Source organism: Lemur catta, chromosome 6 (genome assembly GCF_020740605.2).
Source record: "Lemur catta isolate mLemCat1 chromosome 6, mLemCat1.pri, whole genome shotgun sequence".
NCBI lineage: Eukaryota > Metazoa > Chordata > Mammalia > Primates > Lemuridae > Lemur > Lemur catta.
The window spans coordinates 7903187-7920380 of record NC_059133.1 but is presented as its reverse complement, the minus strand read 5'-3'; the positions used below and the strand labels follow the sequence as shown (position 1 = coordinate 7920380).

General features: G+C 38.5%; 1 long non-coding RNA gene across 1 annotated transcript in view; it reads left to right on the top strand.

Moving 5' to 3' along the window:
• The window catches only part of LOC123640330, a 92811-nt gene extending 76044 nt beyond the window's left edge, over window positions 1-16767 (top strand). Inside the window, exon 4 of the long non-coding RNA XR_006735948.1 lies at window positions 16656-16767. This is a non-coding gene — a long non-coding RNA (uncharacterized LOC123640330). The remainder of the gene's footprint in view (window positions 1-16655) is intronic.
• Window positions 16768-17194: the final 427 nt, after the last annotated feature.

Genomic DNA, 17194 nt, shown 5'->3' with positions numbered 1-17194 from the left:
GGAATAGATGGGTCCTGGAAAATGAGAAAAGACCCGAGTCTAGAACTGTAAGAACTATTTCAGACTGTGTGTCAGACTTGAGCTTGCATAAGAATTAGCTTTCTCAAAGTATTAATGAAACCAAAACAGACAAACAAAAAACCCTAGCAACTCAAAATACTATTATAAAAAACAAAAAACAAGAATTAGCTTGGGTGTTTATTTTAACAGCTTTGTTAAGTATATTTCATATACTGTAAAACTTACTCATTTAAAATATAGTACAATGGTTTTTAATATATTTGCAGAGTTGCACAACCATCACTACAATCTATTGTCTCTATAGAATATTCTATTCTGGATGTTTCATATAAATAGAATCATACAGTGTACATTCTTTCTGTGTGAGACCTCTTTCAGCTAGCATAATGTTTTCAAGATTCGTCCATGCTGGGGCATGTTATCAGTACTTCAGTACTTTTTATGGCTGAATGATAGTCCATTGTAGGGATGTACCACATTTTGTTTATACACTCATCAGTTGATGAATATTTTAGTGGTTCTCATTTTTTGATTATTATGAATAATGCTGCTATGAACATTTGTGTACAAGTTTTTGTGTGGACATATGTTTTCATTTCTCTTAGTTATATACCTAGGAATGGAATTGCTGCATCATGTGGTTTATGTTTAACTTTTGAGGAACTGCCAAGCTGTCTTCCAAATGACTACATCATTTTATATTCCCACCAGAAATGTGTGAGAGTTTGACTTTGTCCACATTCTCGATACTTGTTATTGTCTCTATTTTTCATTTTAGCCATTCTAGTGGATGTCAAATGCAGTCTCATTGTGGTTTTGATTTGCACCTTGCATTCTTTTTAAAGTGAAGAGTCCCAGGCCTTACCCTGGACTTAATGAAACAGAATCTCATTAATTGGGATCTGGGATCTCTATTTTCTTTACAAGCATCCCAGCTGACTCCTGTGCAGATAGTAGGTAGACCACAACTGAACTAAGGGGCAGTCAGTGGAGGAAGAACCAGTGAATTATTTAAGTTCTCTTTAGGAGGTGAAGCACACATGGACTCCAGGGTAGGATTTCGTCTGGAGAAAGAGGAAGAGACTGCCTTTGGAAAGGGCTAGACAGGGGACCTCAATTCTTCACTGTACCTGCATTTTATTTCTTTAAAAACGAGAGAAACTTGAAAAAAATGACAAAGCAAATATATTAAATCTGGGTAATGGGTATGTGGGTGTGTTTGTAATTTTATTCTCTGTACTTTTCTATATCTTAAAAAATGTACTAACTTACAAAACCAGAAAATTCTGTTTTTGTTAAAGGGAACTTGCAATTTGAACACAATTTATTCTTGTTTCTGCCTTATAGAATAAAATATGATAAAAATGTCCTTCTAGTCTACAAACCACTCTCTCAAATACATGAAGACAGTTCTTACATCTTTCTTAAAAATCTGTATAGGTGGTCTAGGACTGGTATGGTGGGTTCTGAATTTATCAGGGACGCAGACTTCTATTTTATTCTTCCATCTTTTTTTTTTTTTTTTGAGGTAAGATCTTGATCTGTCACCCGGACTAGAGTGCAATGGCCTCATCATAGATCGCTGCAACCTCAAAGTCCTGGATTCACATATGCTCCTGCCTCAGCCTCCTGAGTAGCTGTGACTACAGGCATGCACCACCATGCCTGGCTAATTTTTGTAATTTTTATAGAGATGGGGTCTTGCCATGGTGCTCAGGTTGGTCTTAAACTCCTGGTCTCAAGTGATCCTCCCTCCTTGGCCTCCCAAAGTGCTAGGATTACAGGCATGGGTCACCATTTTCAATATGTTGTTTCCACCTAATGTTTTAAGATGGTTGCTCCAGCCCCAACCATCACATCAGTATTCTGTGTAGCAGAAATTAGAGAACTTGTCACTTCCCTTGAAAGACTTCATGGCAGTTGCATATTATATTCTGTTTATATCTTGAGACCAGAATTTAATTGCATGTTCAAAATAAGCTTTAAAGGATATTAGAATGTGTCAGCTAAAATTTTTGGCTCCATACTAACCAAGAAGTCAATCACATTTTGTCTCAGAAGTCAATCACAGGCCTGGTGTGGTGGCTCATGCCTGTCTATACTCCTGGCACTCTGGGAGGCTGAGGTGGGTGAATTGTTTGAGCTCAGGAGTTCAAGACCAGCCTGAGCAAGAGCGAGAACCCATCTCTACTAAAAATAGAAAGAAATTATATGGACAACTAAAAATATGTACAGAAAAAATTAGCTGGGCATGGTGGTGCATGCCTATAGTCCCAGCTACTTGAGAGGCTGAGGCAGAAGGATCGCTTGAGCCCAGGAGTTTGAGGTTGCTGTGAGCTAGGCTGACACCACGGCACTCTAGCCAGAGTGAGACTCTGTCTCAAAAAAAAAAAACAGTCAATCACGTTTTCCTTACACCATTGTTACACTAGTCTTGCCCATCCTATAGTTGTACAATTGATTCTTTCGAACCTAAAGTATAAGACTTCACAATTAGGCAAAAATTATAAAAAGACTAATCTAGTAAGGGAGAAATACTGGAGCAACTGGATAATCATATGGAATGCATGAACCTCAACCCCTTTAACAGACTGGCAATACCAGGTGTTGGCAAGAATGTGGAACAAGTGGAGCTCTCATACATTGTTGGAAGGAGTGTAAAATGGTACAACCTCTTGGAAAACTGATTCACAGATTTCTGAATAAAATTAAACGTGTCTGTCCTATAACCTAGACATTCTGCTCTTAGATGTATACCTAATAGAAATGACTCATATGTTCACCAAAAGACATTATATGAGAATGTTCATGGTAGCTTTATTTTTTAGCAGTGCCAAATCGGAAGTAGCCCAACTCTCCATCAATAGGTGAATGAATAAACAAATGGAATGTTTATGCATTGGAATACTACCAAGTTTAAAAACTGAACTCGATGAATGGTCAAAAAGTCAAGTAGAGGCTGGGAGCAGTGGCTCACGCCTGTAATCCTAGCACTTTGAGAGGCTGAGGCAGGAGGATCGCTTGAGCCAGTAGTTTGAAGTTGCAGTGAGCTATGATGATGCCACTGCACTTTAGCCCAGGTAACAAAGCAAGACCCTGTCTCCAAAAATGAAAAAAGTTAAGTAGAAATATGGAAGATACAAAAACAGACTGAAATCAAATTTCTAGAGTTGAAAACTACATTGTGTGCAATGAAATATATATAATACAGGGTACAATTAGTGGCAGATTAGAACATGCAAAATAAAAGATTAATGAATTTAAAGATATAACAACAGAAAGCATCCAAAGTGAAACAGAAAAAAGAGTGGGAAAAAAAGAAAAGCACATCACTGTGCTGCGGGGCAGCTTCAAGCAGCCTAATACACATGTGTTATACTTGGAGTCTCTGAATAAGAGAGAGGGAAGCTGAAAAATATCTAAAGAAATGCTGGCCCCAAATTTTTCTAATTTGATAAAAACTATAGACCCATAGATCCAAGAAGCTCAATGTATCTAAAGTTTAAGAAATATGAAGAAAACCACATGAAAGCATATTATAATCAAATTGCTCAAAACCAATGATAAAGAAAATCTTGAAAGCAACCACATGAAAAGAACACTCTATTGACGGGAACAAAGATAAGGATAGCAGCAGATTTCTCATTGGAAACAATGCAGAGGAGATGACAGTGGAGCAACATCTTTAAAGTACTGAAAGAAAAGCTCTTAAGCTTGAATTCTGTAACCAGTGAAAATTTCTTTCAAAAATGAAGGAGAAATAAAGTCTGTTCCAGAAATACAAAAGCTGAAATAATTAATCACCAGAATACCTTACTCACTACAAGAAATGTTAAAAGGAGAAGGAAAGTGATACCAGATGGAAATATGAATCTACACAATGGAATGAAGAGCCCAGGAAATGGAAACTACATGGGTAAATATATAAGATATTTTCTATTATTTAAATCTCTTTGACAGGTAATTGATGTCCAAGTGCAATGGTGCACACCCGTAGCCCCAGCTACAGAGGAGGCTGAGGTGGGGAAGGTTGTGTGAGCCCTGGAATTTGAGTCCAGCCTGGGCAATATAGACCCTGTCTCAAAAAAAAAAAAAAAAAAAGATAATTGATAAATTAAGGTTGAAACAAAAATAAGACAAATATAGCATTTATATCAGGGTAATATATGATAATAGCATAAGATCAGGAAGGGGAAAATGGGAGGGTACTGTTGTACAGTTACTATATGTGAATTTAATATACTTTCACTTGAAGAGAAAGGAATACTTCCTAACTCAGGCTATGAAGCCAGCATTACTCTGATACCAAAACTAGACAAAGACATGGCAAGGAAATAAAACTATAGACCAATATCTCTCATGAACACAGATGCAAAAATTTTAAACAAAATTTTAGCATAGTGAATCCACCAATATATAAAAAGGATAATACATAACCAAGTAGGGTTTATCCCTGGAGTACAGTATTGGTTTAACATTAGAAAATCAATAAGTGTAATTCATCACATTAACAAAGTGAGAAAGAAAAATTATATGATCATCTTAACAGATGCAGAAAAAGCATTTGACAAATTGCTGTTAAAAGCTCTCAGTGAATTAGGTATAGAAAGGAGCTACTCAGCCTGGTAAACGGCTTTTATGAAAATGCCTACGGTTAACCTTAAACATAATGTTGAAAGACTGACTGCTTTAACGTTCAGATGAAGAAGAACAACAGCAACAAAGGATGTCCAATTTCACCACTTCTATTTAACATTGTACTTGAGGTTTTAGCCAGGGCAATAAGCTAGAAAAATAAAAAGGCATCCAAATTGGATGGAAAGAAAGACTTAAATGGAAAGAAAGAGTTAAAACCAACTTTATTAACAGCCCATATGGTTGTCTATGTAGACAATTTAATGGAAACTTCAAAACTACTAGAACTAATAAGTGAGTTTAGCAAGTTGGATACAAGAGCAATATACAAAAATCATTTGTATTTTTATATACTAGCAATGAATAATCAAATTGAAATTTTAAAAAATACCATTTACAATAGCATAAAAATATTAAATACTTGAGGATAAATTTGATAAAAATGTACCAGAGTTATACACTGAAAGCTGCTGAGAGAAATTAAAGATGGCCTAATAAAAGGAGATATATAGCTCATTCATAGGTCAGAAGATTCAATATTTAGATTCTCTCCAAATCGATCTATAGACTCAGTTCAATCCCTATCAAAATCTTAGCATACGTTTTTTTGTTGAAAGGGAAAAGCTGATTTCTAAAATTCATATGGAAATGCAAAGAACATAGAATAGCTATGTTAGTTTGCTAGTGTTGCCATCACAAAGCACCACAAATAGAGGGGCTTAGCAGAAATTTATTGTCACAGTTCTGGAGGCAGAAGTCCAAGATCAAGGTATCGGCAGGGCAGGGCACTCTGTGAAGGTGCTAGTGTATGATCTGTTTCAGTTCTCTTGCCTGGTTTCTGACTTCTAGTTTCTTGACTTGTGGCAGTATAGCTCCCATCTTCACATGGCATTCTCCTTATGTGATTTTTTTTTTTTTTTGAGACAGAGTCTCACTCTGTTGCCCAGGCTACAGTGCCATGGCATTAGCCTCGCTCACAGCAACCTCAATCTCCTTGGCTCAAGCGATCCTCCTGCCTCAGCCTCCCGAGCAGCTGGGACTACAGGTGCACATCACCACGCCCGGCTAATTTTTCTATTTTAGTAGAGATGGGGTCTCACTCTTGCTCAGGCTGGTCTCAAATTTCTGAGCTCAAGCGATCCTTCTGCCTCGGCCTCCCAGAGTGCTAGGATTACAGGTGTGAGCTACCGCACCTGGGCTGTGATTTGGTTTTTGCGTCCAAATTTTCTGCTTTATATAAGGACACCAGTCATATGAGATTAAGACTCAACCTAAATGACCTCATTTTAACTTAATTACCTCTGTGAAGACCTTGTCTTCAAATAAGGTCACATTCTAAGGTATTATGGATTAGGATTCCAGCGTATCTTTTGTAGGGGGCATACAATTCAACCCATTACAATAGCCAAACAACTTTTAAGAAAAACAAAGTTGAAGTGCTAATACTGCCTGATTTTTTAAAAAATAATTAATTTATTTTAGAGGTGGTATCTTGCTATATTGGCCAGGCTGGACTTGAACTCCTGGCCTCAAGCAATCCTCTCACCTCAGCCTCTCGAGCAGCTGGGGCTATAGGCATGCACCACTATGCCCAGCTTGATTTTAAAACTTAATATAAAACTATTGTTATGAAGACACTGTGGTATTGGCAAAAAACCAAACAGACAAGTGGAACAGAGACTAGAGACGTGTATATGATTACATGTAAGTACAGACTTACATGTATATGATTTTTGACAAAGGCAGTTTTGTGCAGGCAATTCAATGGATAAAAGGTAATTATTTTTCAACAGATGGTGCTGGAACAATTAGATAGCTATGTACAAAAAAATGAACACGGATCTATACCTCATACCATGTACAAAAATTAACTTAAAATGAATCTTATGTCTAAATGTAAAACCTAAAACTATAATATTTCTAGAAGAAAACATAGGAGAAAATCTTTATGACCTAGGGTTAGGCAAAGATTTCTTAGATGTCACAGCAAAAGCACAATCCATAAAAACATTTAAAAATTGATAAATTTGACTTTATCAAAATTAAGAATTTTCTTTGAAGGACACTCTTAGGAGAACAAAAAGACAAGCCACCAACTGTAAGAAAATATTTAAAAATCATATATCTCATTAAGGACTTATATCCAGAATATATTAAAAACTCTCAAAGCTCAATAATAAATACTCCAAGGTGAAAAAATGCTGAGCATGGTGGCTCATGCTTGTAATCCCAGCAACCTGGGGGGCTGAGGCAGGAGGATCAGTTGAGGCCAAGAGTTTAAGACCAGCCTGGGCAACATAGTGAGACCTCTGTCTCTATAAAAATAAGAAAAAATACCTAGGTGTCGTAATGTGCACCTTTAGTCCCAGCTACTCAGAAGGCTAAGGTAGGAGGATCACCTGATGCCAAGAGTTTGAGGCTGCAGTGATCTGTGATCATGACACTGCACTATAGCCTGGGCAACACAGCAAGGCCTTATCTTTAAAAAAAAAAAAAAAAAAAAGACAAACAAATAACCCAAGTGAAAATTAAGCAAAGAATTGGAAAAGACATTTCTGTAAAGATAGACAAATGGCCAGTAAGCACATGAAAAGATGTGCAGCATCACTAGTCATTAGGGAAATATAAATCAAAACCACAGTGAAATAGCATTTTCACCTACTGGAAGGGCTAAGACAATAACAAGTATTGGTGAGGATGTGGAGAAATTGGAAATCTCATACAGTGCTGATTTGAATGTGAAATGGTGCAGCTGCTTTAGAAAACAGTTTGGCAGTTCTTCAAAAAGTTGAACAGAATTACCATATAACCCAGCAATTCCACTTTTAGTTATTCACCCAAGAGAAATGAAGACATGCATCCACATAAAAACTTGTACACAAATATTTGTAGCAGCATTATTCATAATAGCCAAAAAAGTGGAAAAACACAAATATCCATGGATTGATGGAATGTCTGTTAAAAACGGTGGTATATCCATGTAATGGGATATTATTCAGCCATAAAAAAGGAATAGAATACTGATATATCCATATCCTGGATGAATCTCAAAAACGTTAGGCTAAGTGAAAAACTTTCTCTGTTTCTTAGTGTTTCTAAAGAACAGAAATTTATTTATCACAGTTCTGGAGGGTTGGAGTTCAAGATCAAGGTGGCAGCAGTTTTGTGTCTGGTGAGGTTCTGATCTGTACTTCCAAGGGGGGAAGAACACTGTTTTTCCTCACACAGGAGAAGGCGGAAGGGAGGAACTCCCTCCCTCAAGTCCTTTTATAGCCGGGCGCGGTGGCTCACGCCTGTAATCCTAGCACTCTGGGAGGCCGAGGCGGGTGGATTGCTCGAGGTCAGGAGTTCGAGACCAGCCTGAGCAAGAGCGAGACCCCGTCTCTACTAAAAATGGAAAGAAATTATCTGGCCAACTAAAAATCTATATAGAGAAAATTAGCCGGGCATGGTGACGCATGCCTGTAGTCCCAGCTACTCGGGAGGCTGAGGCAGTAGGATCGCTTAAGCCGAGGAGTCTGAGGTTGCTGTGAGCTAGGCTGATGCCACGGCATTCATTCTAGCCTGGGCAACAAAGCGAGACTCTGTCTCAAAAAAAAAAAAAAAAAAAAAAAAAAAGTCCTTTTATAATGGCCTTAATCTGTTCATGAGGGCAGAACCCTTAGGACCCTAAACACCTCTCAAAAGGCCCCACCTGCCAACATTGTTGCACTGGGGAGTAGAGTTTCAAAACATGAATTTTGGGGCCAGGCGTGGTGGCTCACGCCTGTAATCCTAGCACTCTGGGAGGCCGAGGCGGGTGAAACGTTTTAAGTTCAGGAGTTCGAGACCAGCCTGAGCAAGAGTGAGACCCCTGTCTCTACTAAAAAAATAGAAATTATATAGACAACTAAAAATATATATAGAAAAAATTAGCTGGGCATGGTGGCGCATGCCTGTAGTCCTGGCTACTTGGGAGGCTGAGGCAGTAGGATCGCTTGAGCCCAGGAGTTTGAGGTTGCTGTGAGCGAGGCTGACGCCACGGCACTCTAGCCTGGGCAACAGAATGAGACTCTGTCTCAAAAAAAAAAAAAAAAAAAAAATCATGAATTTTGGGAGACACATTCAGACCATAGCAAAGACAGACACAAACCACCACATATTGCTGACTTCATTTATATATGAAAAGTTCAAAATAGGCAAACATATAGAGACAGAAGGTAGATTATCAGTTATCTGGGGCTAAGAAGGAGTATGAAAGGAGAGCAGAATGGGGAGTGACTGCTCTTAGATAAAAAGTTTCTTTTAGGGATGATGACAGTGTTCTAAAATTGAATTACAGTGATGGATGTACAACTCTGTAAATCTGCTAAAAGACACAGAATTGTGTGCTTTAAACAGGTGAACTTCATGGTGTGGAGGTTATATCTCAGTAAGGCTGTTAAAAAGTGGTCAAAAGATTTGAATAGATGCTTTACCAGAGAATGGATGGCAAAGAAGTGCATGAAAAGATATTGAGTATCAATGCAATTTAAACCACAATTAGAATGGCTAAAATTAAAAAGACTTACCCTACCAAGTGTTGGTGAGATATGGAACAACTGGGACTCTTCATACACTGCTGGGGGGAAGGTAAATGCTACAACCATTTTGGAAAACACTCAGACAATTTCTTTAAAAGTTGGAACTCCCATATGATCCAACTAGTCTACTCTGTTATGGGTTGAATTGTGCCCCCCTCTCCCTAAAAAAAAATCATAGATTGAAGCAGTGGTCCTCAACCTTTTTGGCACTAGGAACTGGTTTCATGGAAGACAGTTTTTCCACAGACCAGGGGGGAGGGCCAGAAATGGTTAAGGGTTGATTCAAGCACATTACAGTTAATGTGTAGTCAAACCTCTCTGCTAATGATAAACTGTATTTGCAGCTGCTCCCCAGTGCTAGCATCACCGCCTCAGCTCCACCTCCGATCATCATGCGTTAGATTCTCATAAGGAGCACACAACCTAGATCTCTCACGTGGACTGTTCACCATAGGGTTTGTGCTCCTATGAGAATCTAATACCATAGCTGATCTGACAGGAGCTTACGTGGTGATGTGAGTGATGGGGAGCCGCTGTAACTACAGATGTAGACTCTTGCCTGCTGCTCACCTTCTGCTTTGCGGCCCAGTTCCTACCAGGCCACAGACTGATACCTGTCTGTGGCCTGGGGGTTGGAAACCTCAGGATTGAAGTACTAAACCCTAGTACCATAGAATATCACCTTTTTGGAGATGGAGTCTCTATAGAGGTAATACAGTTAAAATGAAGTTATTAGGCTGGGCCCTAATCCATTGGGACCGGTGTGTGGATTAAATGGGGAAATTTGGACATCAAGACATACAAATGGGGAGAATACTGTGCCATACTAAAGATGGCCATCTGCAAGCCGAGGAGAGAGAGCTGGAACAGATCCCTCCCTCACAACCCTCAGAAGGAACCAACCCTACTGACAGCCTGATTTTGAGCTTCTAGCTTCCAGAACTGTGAGACAATAACTTTCTATTTTTTAAGCTACTAGGCTTTTAGTATGTTGTTGTAGCAGCCCTGGCAAAGTAATACACACTCCTATGTATTTACCCAATAAAAAAAGAATGCATAAATGAATGTTCATAGCAGCTTTATTTGCAGTAGCCAGAAATCCAAACACAACCCAAATGTCCATCAAATCGTGGTATATTATTACTATTATTATTTTTTGAGACAGGGTCCCATTTAAAGCTGAATGGTATTATATAATTCAAAATATAACAAAATTTGCTGGGCAGTGACACCCAACTGTAGTCCTAGCTACTCAGGAGGCTAGGGTGGGAGGATCACTTGAGGCCAGGAGTTTGAATCCAGCCTGGGCAACATATCGACACCCTTATCTCTTTAAAACGTAATTAATTAAAAAAATTTAAATTAAAATAGCAGAAATTTTAAAATGCATTAGAAATGTTAGAAAGTAAAGTTGAGAGAATCTCTCAGAAAATAAAATAAAAAGTCGAGTAAATAAAAATGGAGAGACAAAGAAGAAAATTAGTAGATCAATCCCAGTGATGCAATGCCGAATAACAAATTCTAAAAGGAAAGAACATAAATTGGAGGGGAGGAAATTGTTAAATAAGTAGAACAAGCATTCCAAACCCGAAGAAACTTGAGTTTCTAGATTGCACGTAGCAGTTCAATAAATGAAAAAGGAACCACGCTTAGTGGTTTGCATTTTTAGAAACTAAAGAAATAAAAGATCCTAAAGGTTACATCAAAAACATTGGGACTTAGAATGATATCAAACTTCTATATAGCAACTCTGGAGCAAAGAAGACCGTGGAGCATCACCTTCAAAATTTTGAAGGGAAAAATGTTTACTGACTTCAACTTCTATATTTAATTAAGTATATAAGTAAAAAAAATTTCTATATGTCAGTTAATGCGTGGATAAAACAAGGACATTTCAGTCATTCAAGTTCTCAGAAAACTTACCTTCCATATACCTTTTATCAGGAAATCACTGGAATATGTGCTCCACCTAAACCAGAGAGTAAACCATAGAAGAGACAAAGGATCTGAGAAACAGATGCTCCGATATAGGAGAGAAGAGGCAATTGCAGAAATGAATCCCTGGCAAGATGTCAGCGATTTAGCAGCCTGGAAAGCAAACAATCCGGACTGGAACAGGAAAACCCCCTGAGGAATGTTCCAAGGCTGGAATGAAACTGATAGATTACCTGAAGTGTTTGAATTGATTAAGAGGAGATTTAGAGCTCTGTTGGAGAGTTTGAGGATGAATTAATGAAAAATACATAACAAATACTAAGCCACAAAAAAAAAAATGGGGAAAGAGAAAATAAAGAATAAGAAAGGGAAATAGTAATTGTTAGTTCCAGGGAAACGAAACATTATACAAGGAAGGAAATTTAATTACACCATTCCATATGGTTCAGCTGTATATATGATTTACTTCATAATATTACTGTTAGTGCTGAATATTGATTTGAACAAAAATGATACATGGGAGGAGGGATGGAGGTTATGTTTATGGGGGGAGGGGCACAGTGGAGAGCACTGCTTTTGTTTATAAGCCTGTGGTATTATTTGACTTTAAAATCACATGTATGTATTACTTCACAAATTTAAATATTTTTATCAGATTAATAGGAAACTGTAAGTAGTGGGCTATAGTTTATTCTCTTAAGAATTTGGGTAGTAAAGGGAAGGGTAAAAACAGTATATATGGGAAATATCATAGGCCAAAAATAATTTTTCAGAATAGGAGAGATTATAACATATGTGCAGATTGAGGGGATGTATTTATTGGAAAGGAAGAAAGAATAAGTGCAGGAGAAAGAAGGGGTCCTTAGATAATAAGGTCCCAGAGGAAGCAGTGTAGTGTAGTTTAGGAATTTAGAATACAAGTGATGAGGTCAGCCTTGCAAAGCAATAGAAAGGAGGAAAAATTATTGGAGATAAAGGTTTATGATAATAGTCATGAGAAGAATAAAAGAGGGGGCTGGGCATGGTGGCTCACACCTGTACTCTCAGCAACTTGGAAGGCCAAGGCAGGAGGATCGCTTGAGGCCACGCATTCGAGACCAGTCTGGGCAACAGAATAAGACCCTGCCCTGTCTCTACAAAAAATAAAAAATTACCCAAGCATGCACCTGTAGTCCCAGCTACTCGGGAGGCTGAGGCAGGAGGATTGCTTGAGCCCAAGAGTTTGAGGTTAGAATGAGCTATGATTGTGCCACTGCACTCCAGCTTGGGTGAGAGAGCAAGCCTCTGTCTCTAAAAAATAAATGAAATAAAAAGAATAAGAGAAGGGCCTTGTGTAAGATAGGCTCTCAAGATAATCTTAGGCCTTGCCATCTTCTGAGGGATACACTAGGGTGGATGCCTAACAGATAAGTTCGGTGTCTTTGAGGAGACTGGAAAAGGTACTGAATCAATGAGTAAGGAATGTGGTTGGGTAGGTCATTCATTCAGTCCTTCAGGCCAGTGCTTAGCACGTAGATGGCATTAGGAAAATGTGTTGAATGAATGAATGACAAAGTAGGAGAGCTGTGTTCTGTTCTGGGATAGGCAGACAAAGATCACATGATTTCCCTCCCAGGCTCACCACCACGAGGGGAGAGGTGTACAAAGGGTCCCAGCTGCTGGGAGGCATTGCAGGATAGATGTGGAGGAGTGCCTGGGAGGGTCAGAGAAGAGATGCTACAAGGGGTCAGAAGATGCTTCCTAGAGAAAGTAACTTTGGAACCAGTCTTTGAAGGTTGAATAGAAGTTCACCATAAAGACAGGGTATGGAAGGGAGAAGTTCTGAAATGTGAGCCTGAGTGGTAGTTAATTGGCATGCATTTGGAAAGGACCTGTGTTACAACTTTCTCTGCAGACCAGGAGCAGAAGAGAAAAAGGTAAGGGGTTGGCTAGGCAGGCATGTCCTAAGAGCAAATGGGGTAGTGAACAATCGAGGAGAGTAAGGAGAAAAATCACTGATCCAGCTATCAGGTGAGGCTGTGAATGGACTCTAGGGAAAGAGAAAACTCTGGAACTAGAAGTTACAGCAAGGAACCCTTACAGGTTCAAACAGAGGAGGCAGTCAAGAGGCAGTTGTGGTCAGAATGGGATTTCAGAATCCATGAACATCGGTGTGGGGCAGTATAGATTGGTGGTGAGGCCATGAGCCTCTGTCCACCATTTTCCAGCTGAAGGAGGAAGAAGATGGACTGGCTGTCTAGGATAAGTCTAGAGAGAATCCAATTCCTTTAGGCTCGGGGAAGTGCCTTTCCTTTGTTGTGTCATTGCATTCTTGTACTGTGTTGTAATTGACTAGTTTTTGTTTGTCTTTCTCACTAGTCTGTAAGTTTTTTGAGGGCAGGGACTGTCTTCACCATTTTATCAGCACAGCACCACATATTAATGAATGACAGTTGAGAAAGGTGAGGATATGCTGTAAATTTTGCAAATATAAATATTGAAACTCCTGAAAATGAGTCAAGGGGGAGGAATGGTTAAGTCCAAGTGTACAAGACACTTGTAGAAGAGAGAAATAAGGTTGCCAAGGTATTGGAAGGGAACTTGAGAAAAACAGGATGTTGCAATAAGGAGCAGTGATCTTTCTGGATGGTTTTTATTGCCTTCTGAGTTGGTGGAGAGTGGGAAAAGGTATGAACTCCAGTGTTTTATTTGGGTTTCCTTATTGTGTGTATGTATGTTACTGTTGTCTGTCATCTAGATTATTAGGTCCTATAATAAATAGACTGTATTTTCCTAAGTTGGGAATAGTCCCATCTATTCATTGGGTTTTTTTTTCTTTTTTCTTTTTTCTAAGAGATGGGGTCTAGCTTGTTGCCCAGGCTGGAGTGCAGTGGCACAATCATGACACACTGTAGCCTTGAATTCCTGGGCTCAAATGAGCCTCCTGCCTCACCTGCCTCACCTGCCTCCTGCCCCTCCTGAGTAACTGGGACTACAGGCTCATGCCACCGTGGCTAGATAATTTTTCTTATATTTTGTAGAGACAGGGTCTCACTGTGTTGCCCAGGTTGGTCTCAAACTCCTGTGCTCAAGTGATCCTGTTACCTCAGCCTCCCAAAGTGCTGGAATTACAAGCATGAGCCACCATACCCAGCCTCCATCTATTTCTTTGAATGCATCAGTTTCATTTTTTAACTTATACCTTTTGAAGGAGTGTTCCTAGGACTGAGAAACAATTCTATTTGTAGAGGTAGCCCTGTCTCTGTTGCCTACCTTCCTTTATTGACCAATTAACCATCAGGAACAGTAAAATACCTCTTTTTTCCTTTGAAAATTTGTATAAACCACAATTAAAGAAATAATTATGAAGAAGATACATACATACTGCACAGGCCAAGAAATAGAACATAATCATGCCCCACAACCCCTCTCTGATTCAATCCCCTCCTTCCCTGTGACAGTCACTACTTAAATTTTGTATTAGTCATTCTCTTTTCTTTATAGTTTTGTTTTTTTAAAGAGATAGGGTCTTGCTATGTTGCCCAGGCTGGACTCAAACTCCTAGGCTCAAGAGATCTCCCTGCCTCAGCCTCCCTTGTAGCTGGGACTTTAGGCATGTGCCACTGTGCCCAGCCTTTTCTTTATAGTTTTTTTAAAAGCATGTATGTACATACATATCTATATAAACACACATATATATGGTTAAAAATGTATATACTTGAACTTTATGTTAATGGAATCATAGTGTATATGTATTGTTTTGTGACTTCTTTCACATGATATTACGTTTTTATAGCTTACCCAGGTTAAGATATGTATGTAGCTGTAATTCATTCATTATCATGCAGTATGGTATTATATTGTCTGAAAACACCATAGCCTATTTATATATTTTACTATTGATGGATGTCTGTTTTTGTACTTTTTTCGGTTAAAAATACTACTACTATAAACATTTTTGTATATGTGCAAATGTTTCTCTAAGGCATTTACCTAGAAGTATAATTACTAGTTTGTACAGTAAATGCAAAGTAGTTATACCAATTTACTCTCCCACTAGAAATGCATGAGAATTGCTGTTGCTCTGTACCCTTGCCAACACTTGGTATTGCCTGACTTTTTAAATTTTTTTCTCAACTGGGCATCATTTTTATTTGAGCAAAGTAATATTGCAGTGTTACTTATGAAAGTAAAGAATGTGCTGATAGCCAACAAGCTCATGAAATTATTTTTTTAAATTACGTACATAGGGGGTATAAGTACAGTTTTGTCACACAGATATATTGCATAGTGGTCTGGGCTTTTTGTGTAATCATCAGCCGACTAGTGTACATAGTGCCCATTTGGTAATTTCTCATCCCACTTCCCCTTCCCGCTCTCCTACCCTCCCGCCCTTCTGAGTCTCCAGTGTCTGTCATTCCACTTTCTCTGTCCATGTGCACACATTATTTAGCTCCCACTTATAAGTGAGAACATGCAGTATTTGACTGTTTCTGAGTTATTTCACTTAAGAGTGATGGCCTCCAGTTCCATCGATGTTGCTGCAGAAGACATGATTTCATTTTTTTGTGTGGCTGAGTAATAATCCATGGAATATATACACACTGCATTTACTTTATCCAGTCATCCATTGCTGGACATTTAGGTTGATTCCCTATCTTTGCTATCGTGAATAGTGCTACAATAAAATATGAGGGCAAGTATCTTTCTGATATGATTTTCACTAGATCATATGGTGTATCTATTTTTAGTTCTTTGAGAAATCTCCATACTGTTTTCCATAGAGATTGTACTGATTTACATTCCCCCCAACAGTATATAAGCGTTCCCTTTTCTCCACATCCTGGCCAATATCTATTGGTTTTTTTGTTTTGTTTTGTTTTTACTTTTTAATAATGATTACCTGATGTCTTAGTTTTATTTTTTAATTTTTAAATTTTTTTGTAGAGATGGGATCTTACTATTTTGCCAGGGCTGATCTCAAACTCCTGGCCTCAAGAGATCCTCCTGCCTTTGGCCTCCTGACATGCTGGGATTACAGGAGTGAGCTACCAGGCCTGGCCCTGACTTTAATTTTAGCCAACTTGGTAGTTGTGAAATGGTATCAATTTGTGGTTTTAATTTGCATTTTCTTGAGTGACATGAGATTGAACATCTTTTCATATGTTTAGGAACCATTTATGTGTTCTCTTTGGTGAAATTGCTACTCAATTATTTTGCAAATTTTTCAAGTAGGTTGTCTTTTCTCATTGATTCATAGCTATTCTTTTATATTCTGGATGCTAATCCTTTGTCACTGTTACATGAGTTGCAGATCAGTATGCCTCCTTTTTCATTCTGCAAATCTGGTCAGTCAAGAAGTGACTTAAGCACACCTGGAGATTGAAAACCATTGGCCCAAGCTTCTGTTCTAGGCACTGTAGTGAAATGCCCTTGTGGTTGCGCACAGGGCAGGTCCTGGTACCTGGACTGAATGCATCATAGTTACTGACTGCTGCTGACCTGTGGTGCTTGCCTTTGCAGGTGGAACAGGAGGATTTTGTAATGGAAGGGCATGGCAAGACTCCACCTCCTGGTGAAGAAGGCAAACAGTGAGTCACAGTTTATTTTAAAAGGATCATATTACAGATCATTGGAAGCACGTTGGTTAAACTTGCTGAGAGCTTGTTTGCTGGGTTATATACATTGTAGACATTGTAGAACTCACCAGTTGCTTTGGTGGCTGTTAATGCATTGCTCTATTTATAGACTGGCGGGACAAGAAAGTTGGCTTTGTAGTTTTTCACACTTGACTAATCAAAATTTATGTTATGCTTTAGCAAAAGGCTTTAAGGCTCAGTATGTTCCAAATTGAACTAATTCAGTTTGGTTGATTTCCAAAGAAAGTATAAAATGGTACATCCTTTTCTTAACAATATCTTTATGAAGTGAACTAAATTAATAGACTATTCCCTGCAATCCAAGTTTGAATTTATTTGAATTGTACTTCCTGAAATTCTATTCCATTTGGTTATTTACACTTCTGATCTCTGTTTAAATAAATTGTTTCTCTAAAGGAACAA